This window comes from Euprymna scolopes, chromosome 33, assembly GCF_053919585.1.
Source record: "Euprymna scolopes isolate OS-2025 chromosome 33, ASM5391958v1, whole genome shotgun sequence".
NCBI classification, from domain to species: domain Eukaryota; kingdom Metazoa; phylum Mollusca; class Cephalopoda; order Sepiida; family Sepiolidae; genus Euprymna; species Euprymna scolopes.
This window is the reverse complement of record NC_136514.1, coordinates 13,912,933-13,921,055: the sequence shown is the minus strand read 5'-3', so window position 1 is coordinate 13,921,055 and position 8,123 is coordinate 13,912,933.

The following is an 8,123-nucleotide window of genomic DNA, read 5'->3' as shown; positions in this document are numbered from 1 at the left end:
TTCTTGTCTAACACTTAAAAATTCATAAAAAATTGAATGGGTATCTAAAATTTCAAAAAATCCTTACAGTTACCCTTTACTTGCTTTGCATAAAACTAAAACTAAATATAGCCTACATTATCGACCCATATGCTTAACAGCTATGTTCCAAATATTGATAATGATCAGTTAATTAGTTTTGCAAAATAACCTCGCACAAACATAAATTTATAAACATATCACATACCTAGCTTATATATATACACACGTGTGTGTGTATATATATATATATATATATATATATATATATATATATATATATATATGATGAGAATAATGGAAATAGCATTCCGATGAAATAGAAAAATAAAAAGGAACAAACCGAGTTATGTGTTCATCAACGTTTCATCTTTATTTCAAGACTCCCTCTGGATATATATTTTATTATTCTTTATGTAAATACAGTCATATCTTGCTACGATGTGTAGACTGTTTCAATTATATTTGATTTCATTAAAAGGTCTGGAACCTTTTTAATTTTTGTATTTTAATTTTTCTTGCCTGATGAAATCAAATATGATTGAAACAGTCTACACATCGTAGCAAGATATGACTGTATTTACATAAAGAATAATAAAAAAAAACTATAATTTGCTGTCTTGGATTGAGCACTATCAATGACCCTTGTTGAAATTCAATTATTCTTAATTTTTGGACATCTTTCTACCTGGAATAAATATATATTTATAAAAATCCAATGTCTGTCTGTATTTGTTTGTGTGTGCCTTGAGGAAAAAAAAAAAACGGTTAGAGAATCTACATAAAAGATATAAATGTATTTTTGTGTAAAATTAAGTGGGGAAGAAAATGAAACTATTCCCAAATCGTTAAGTTTATTTGAATGGTTTCAGTAGTGCTTTAAATGGGGGGGGGGGGCAATAAATGTGAGATTAGTTTTACATTTGGTAAGTAGTACATAGTAACCCAAAAGTGCTCACCATCCTAGATAGAGCATATGTGCTTATATGCAGCATTGCTTAAGATAAAGAATGATACTTTTTTATTTTCAGTTGAGACATTTGGAGAGTGCATAGCAGGGGCAAACAAATGCAATTTCAGGACGGTTGAAAATGTAACAATGAATGTGTGTTTTAAGTTTTTTTTTTTTTTTTTAAATAGATTTAAGAAAATTATAATAACACAAAATACAGTTTTTGCTTTAAACACAAATTAGAGATGTTTATATATATATATATTTTTTTTTTTTTTTGTAAGAAAACCAAAATTTTGAAATTTTCGAATGCATGTTTATTATTATTTTTTTTGTTGTTGAGAAAACTTTTGTTACACATCGAATTAAAATAAATATAAGAAACTTGGGTTATTGGGTATTTTCTAACTTCCAGCATAGCGCTACCAGAAGCGATGACAAGGCAAATTAGTTCCTTCACTTTTATTGTTATTCAGTATTTCTATTGTGAAACAGTTTATTGAAATGAAATATAAGCAAAGGATATTATTGAAAAGTATACAATAAAAATTTAACAAAATCATACAGATAAAAACAACACAATTAGTCTTTATTTTCACTTTTAATAACAAAATTTAAAAAATTAAAGTTTTTATTTTATTTGAAATTTTATGAGAAATGTGTTTATGAAATTATAAAAATAATTTTTTTTTTTAATTCTAAAATTAAGTTTTTTTTTTTATTTGAATTTATATAATAGATATGTTTATGAAAGTATAAAAATAAAATTGAAATCAAAATAACAAAATTTCAAACCATAAAAAAACATATCCAATACATAATACATAATATGCTCAAAATAGTTTTTAAAATTTTTTAAACGTGTTTTCAATAATTAAAAACAATTTAAACGTGGTTTCAATAATTAAAAACAAACAAACTAATTTCAATAATTCTTAATTAAAATGAGTCCAAAAAAACTTTTCAATGATTATTAAATAGAAGAATAATGAACGGAAAAAAACGTATTTAAAAGAAGTTCATGCATAGGCGAGAAATAGGCGTGAGAAAAAAGTGAAGAAACTGATTGGCCTTCAATAGCACTCACGCCGGAAGTTAGGAAGTACGTTAGCTGACTATAACCAACATTTATAACACAAAATAGTTATCTGCCCCTGATATACGCTTTTCTGCCTTTGTTATACATTCTACAAATGTCTCAACTGAAAACCAAATAAGTTGTACCTTCGCACTAGTGCACAAGTGCCAAAAGAATTTCTGTTTTTTGTTAACTTGGTTTTGCCGGGAAACCTAATAGTAATAATACAGTATTTTATTTATTAAGCTGTATACGTCTATCCAAAGTGCTCAATATCATAGACAGAGCAGATGTGTTTCTATGTGTATCATAGACAGAGCAGAATGTGTTGCCCGGGAGTCATCAATAGCCTAGATAAAGCAATCCTACAAAGAACAGGTGTTTGTTAAACTTCACTCTGCCCGAAATAAAGATTTTCACCGTATTTTGTCAAATTATTGTATACTGAGAAAGGTACTCTACATTGTTCTAGATAGAGCAGGTGTATGCTAGAATGCAGTACATTTTAAATGTGATAAATGTTTGAAGAAGAGAAGACACAAAATTTAGTGTTCATCAGGAATACACTTAAATAAATATAGGTTTCATTATATTATTAAGGGGAAAGGTAAGATAAAATAAAAACTCGGTATTGTTTGGGAATATATTAAAACTATAGATTTCATATTTTTGAGGAATTGTGTGTCACAAGATGGCCAAAACCAAACTTTAAAAATGTAACCTGCCTACAACTCTTTAGCACGTACAATCTGCTCCCAGTTCCAAATTTGAAAATTATTTTAAAGGATGTTGCTATTTTTGTCTTCTGCTTGTGTATTTTTTTTATTTTTATTCAAATTTTATATAACAAAATAAAGTTTTAAAATTAAAAAAAAAAAGAAATATTTTTTTGTAAAAATAAAAAAAAATATGTTAAAAAACCCCAAAATTGTGACTTCAAATTTGAATTTTAAAATACGAAAATTGTCGGTTAAATTCTAAAATAAAGCTGAGTGATGCTTATAAACCGCTTTTGTGATTTTGTAGTTTTTATGAATTTAATTTGAAACAAGCATAATCCGATGAAACAAAATTTAATAAAATAATTTAATTTTAAGTGAGTTGTTGTTTTTCATATTCTTTTTCCTTACTTGCGAGCATGGTAACCACTTATCAAGGTCCAAAGGCCACTTGAGGATAAAAGTTAATGAGTATCACATGGTTGGTGAGACAATACTGTAATTATCGGTAATAATAGAACTTGAGTAGTCTTTATTTATTTAAGAGGACAGCTTAACCGGAACTTGTTCATATTAGACTTGAAAACGGCTGGGAAGCAACCCTGTGGTATTGTGTTTCTACAAACAGGCAGTTCTAGGAGAGTTTCTTGCAAAGCTATTCAATCAATACCTAAAGGAGAAATGCTTTCCAACACTTTGGAAAACTACTGGAGATTGGTCTTCTGCATTTCAGTGCAGACCAATTAGTCTTCTCTGTGTCATTAGTTGCTTGAATCAATGTTAAATAGAGAAATTGTCAACCACCTTACCAAAAACAGCCTACTTATTGACACACAATATGGTTTCCATTCTGTGAGATCTACTGTTGATGTACTGACTGTAATTTGACATAGGATCAGTGAATCTATCGACATGGGGTTTCTTCTTCTCAAGAGCAATAGCTCTTCAGATATCAAAGGCATTTAAGAGTTCGGCATTAAGGTCTACTTCACAAGATTTCCAGCTATGTAATATCTTGGTTTGGTTGTTTTGTTTTATAGTATTTTATATATTTAATGGCAAATCCAGTTATTTTGGAAAAATTTTTTTATGCTTTAAGCTCTTTATATCTTCACATATTTATTTGTAGAGTAGGGGAGTGGGGGGGGGGGTGAAAAAGAAAGGGGGAGGAAGAGGAGGGGGCTGTTGTTTTTGTTTTGGGATTCGAAGAACATAATTTAGTTGTGCAAAGAGTTAAAAAAAAAAACCCAAAAAACAAAACAAAAAGGTGTTAATGTAGGTGCATTTATGGAATATCTGAAATGTCTTCTCAACCATTGGATACTTAGTTTTTGATAGATTTATACAAGTAGCATTTGATGAGCAGAAGTCCGAAACTCAAAGTATCAATGCTGATGTGCCTCAAGGATCCATCCTCGGCCCAACTCTCTTCCTTATCTACATCAATGATCTCTCAAACCATATTCGAAGTTCATCTATCGTCATATTCATAGATGGGACTAAAATCTATGGCAACACTTCAAAGACCAACAGCGACCAAGATCTCTGAGTCTCTCTCCCCTGACCTTGAACACGTGGTGCAATGGAGCAAAAGGTTTCTAATTAATTATAACATCCAAAACCAAATTTTTATCTTTTTACCACCAACACTCTGATCCCCACTTGATTTTAATTAATATGAATGGTTCTTGTCTCAAAGAAGCTCCCTGTTTTGACAAACTTTTGGGTCTGACCTTCACTCCTGACCTGAAAATTGAAGACTTGCATCAAATCTGTTGGCAAGATCGCAGGAAAAATGGTTGCGTTATTCTACCGCTCCAAAAGGTATCTCACTGCTGTGCAATTCTCTATATGCATAAGAGACAAATACATCCTGAAATGGAATACTGTTGACACATCTGGACAGAAACTGCACAGAGCACCTGATCCTATATTTTGAAACCTGGTAGGTGATGCCCTTTTCTCCTCTCTGACACCTCCTTTCTCACAGAAGAGACATTGCGAGCCTGTCTCTGCTCTATTATTATTTTCATGGCAAGTGTTCTTCTAAGCTTTAATCTATGGCCTCCATCTCCTCTTGCTTAACTTTCACAAAAAGCACTCGTCTAGCTAAAACCATTATCAGCAGTTTTCTGCAATCTATCTGTGCCTAAATTTAAACATAAATTCCATGAACAAAGCACCTTTCCCAGAACTGCCCATCCGTGGAACTCTGTTCTGCTGGCCTGCTTTTTAGGTGACTACAATATGGGTATCTTCAAGTCCAATGCAAACAAGTTCTTGTTAAGCTGTCCTCTTAAATAATCAAATTTTTAATTGAGTATAGCAGTAGATTTACTGGATTCATGCTTATGTTGTTTGGAAGTTAAGCTTCCATGTTATGCTCAATTACCATCAAATTCTACCCAAACTTTACCACAATGGTCACTAAGCTATTGTCTCAATGACCATCATACAATCATTAACACTTATCCTCAAGTGGTTCTCGGGCCTTGACAAGTGGTGACTACCTTATGAAAAAAATAAAATAAAACTTTGCTCATGGAATTTACGTTTATTTGTAGGCACTAATGCTATAAGGGAAATTGTTGGCAGTTGTTGTAGCTAGACAAGTGTCTGTGGTGAATGTTCTACCATCCCTAACGTATGTTGCATCTGAGGATAAACTGCGTGGTATACCACAAAATGGGATGTTGTGGAGACAAGGTGTGTGAAAAAAGACAAAAGGAAAAACGAATTAAACACAGGAAAACATTATTAAGAACAAGAACTTTACTGGTTTCGTTTAGATCAGTCCTCAGAAAAAAGTGCAGATTTCAAATTTATTGAAAACTGGCCTGGGTGCCTGGCATTGCCCAGGTGTTTGGAGGTGTGTGTAGCTATTAGTTCCTGTTTTAACTTTTAACAAAAAAAAAAAAACGTGGTAGTAGGCAGGCAGGCTCGGACCCGTGATGCGAAGACAGAAAAAACGTGAAAGAAAACCTGACGTCTTACCGCTACTCCATGACGTGACCAGAAGTTTGGAACGTTAAAATTAGGCAAAGTCAATCCAACGGATACAATAACTTACAAAAATGGCTCACAAAAACATCGACCCCTCCTTGTAGGAAACTGCCCAGTTAAATGAAAGATTTAATGCTTTTGGCCAATTTTTCGATATTTGTCGTCCAAGACGTTGAGCTTCAAAATGATACCAATTTCAGGAAAATTCATCGCTTCTATTGAAAGTTTTAGGCAGACATACAAACATACATACATACATTTAAACAGACAGGTGAGATTTATATCATAGACTAGCGAGGGGTACCCGGCGTTGCCCGGGTGTTTGGAGGTGTGGGGTGGGGGTTAAAAAAAAAAAGTAAGTATGAGGATCGAACCCGAACCGTTGAGGCAAAGTTGTAAATTAAAGTGTGAAAAAAAAAAGTGTGACGTTAACCATTGCCCCACCGCAAGATGCTAACGAAAACACGTTTGAATTTATCTAATTACTTGGATTTAGCAGGTGCCCGTTTTAATGAGTTAATGAGGTCAAGTTTGACTGCGGGATAGTATTCATTTACTGCTGAACGCTCCCCCCCCCCAAGATGTTATAGGAAAAAGACGAACCCACATGCGGCGAGCGACAAATATTGAATATTTATCTTCCCGAAATCAAGCAAATTAAATAGACAGGCGAGCTTCGTTGTTAACTGTGAGATATTACGATTTATATGTGATATAAAAAGTTTTAAAAAGTTGCGAAGCGAGCGACTGCTTCTCTGAAAAAAGCCTTTTGTAGACATACAGAAAAAGCGAACACACATACATACATTCATTTTCGCTTTTATATATATAGATAACAACAAAAAACATAGAAAGAAAAGAAGGCACAACAACAGGATGTTTTGGGCACGTACGTACCAATTTGAAAATATTGTTTTTGTAATTTTGTCACACATCTTGTATCTCTATTTATCAAAAGTCAAGTTGATGATGTATGAATGTGAAAACTGGCCAATGAGGGTTGAGGATATGCATAGCATGGAGAAAAATATTATGAATGCGTAAGACAGGCTTAGTTCTTATGACCTTAGAGAAAGATTAAATGTGGTAGATGTGTACCGAAAAGGAGACTTCGATAGTATGGCCACATTGAAAGAATGGAGTTTTTGGTTTTGTAGATGAAGAACAGTTGAGGCAGCAGGTTCAGTTCATAGAGAAAGCTAACAGAATTTATAAGTCATACAAATGAACTATAAATAAAGAACTAGCCAGAGATAGTGATATGTTCTGTGAAAGGTATATATATCGTTGAACACTACAACACTCGTGCAATACAACGACTTACTGGATTATTACTCGAAACTGAAGCAAGATCTTATTAGTTACTTCAACTTTTTTATACCTGCAGACACTAGTGCTTGATGCTTTTGCAATCATCAGTGTAGGAGGTGACAATTCCTACCATTCAGGAGATTCGAACCCGGCCCCAAAGCCACCTTTGACTCCACTTGCTAAGCCTTTATTTCCGATCCACTAAACAATTGCCACAGGAATTAAGGGAATTTACAACTTATAAACACTAAATTTGGGCATAGACATTAGACAGTCTAGAGTGTTCAAACGAGTGGAAGTCGTGAACATTGCATTATACATGCATACATGTGTGTGTATATATATATGATGATGACTGCAACGTCTTGTCAGACGAGTGTCACTCCCTCAGACACTTAAAGTCCATGAGCCCAAAAATGACTTCCATCGCCACAAGACCATTTTAATAGACAAATGCCTGAGGGAGTATCTATACACAGATGATGTTACAGAGTCTTAGCTTTGTACGACAGCTAAGTCTCTCTCTCTCGGTTCAAAATGTTGAGATCAAGCAACAAGCAAGAGCAAGATAGCCAGCAACCAGTTAAACTGCAGACCAGCTTAATGCATGTACTGGTCTCCCGCTTTATGGTTTTTTAAATAAGTGATTTGCTTCTCCTAGAAAGGTTGCCTTCACTACGGCTTACGGGAACCCTATCCACCCCAACACATATATGCACACACACACAAATATACACGGTGTTAGTTGGCCGTTGACCCCGAAAAAGGGTTCATTCGCCCTTTGGAAGGTCTTGTTTTTAATCCTTCAGGGAGACTAGCCACCCTCTTCACCAAACAAGTCTGGTGGGGGAACTAGTTTAGGCGTCGGTGACCCAACCATGAAGCAGGTAGTACTAGGTTACATGGTCCCAGTAGCATATGACATGACCTTATATATATATAATCACAAGATCAAGCTAATCAACTATCTATCCCTGATACAGAGCTTAACCTGACCTCTATGGTCATCTCCCATCGATCACATCCACCATTCCAGCTGCAA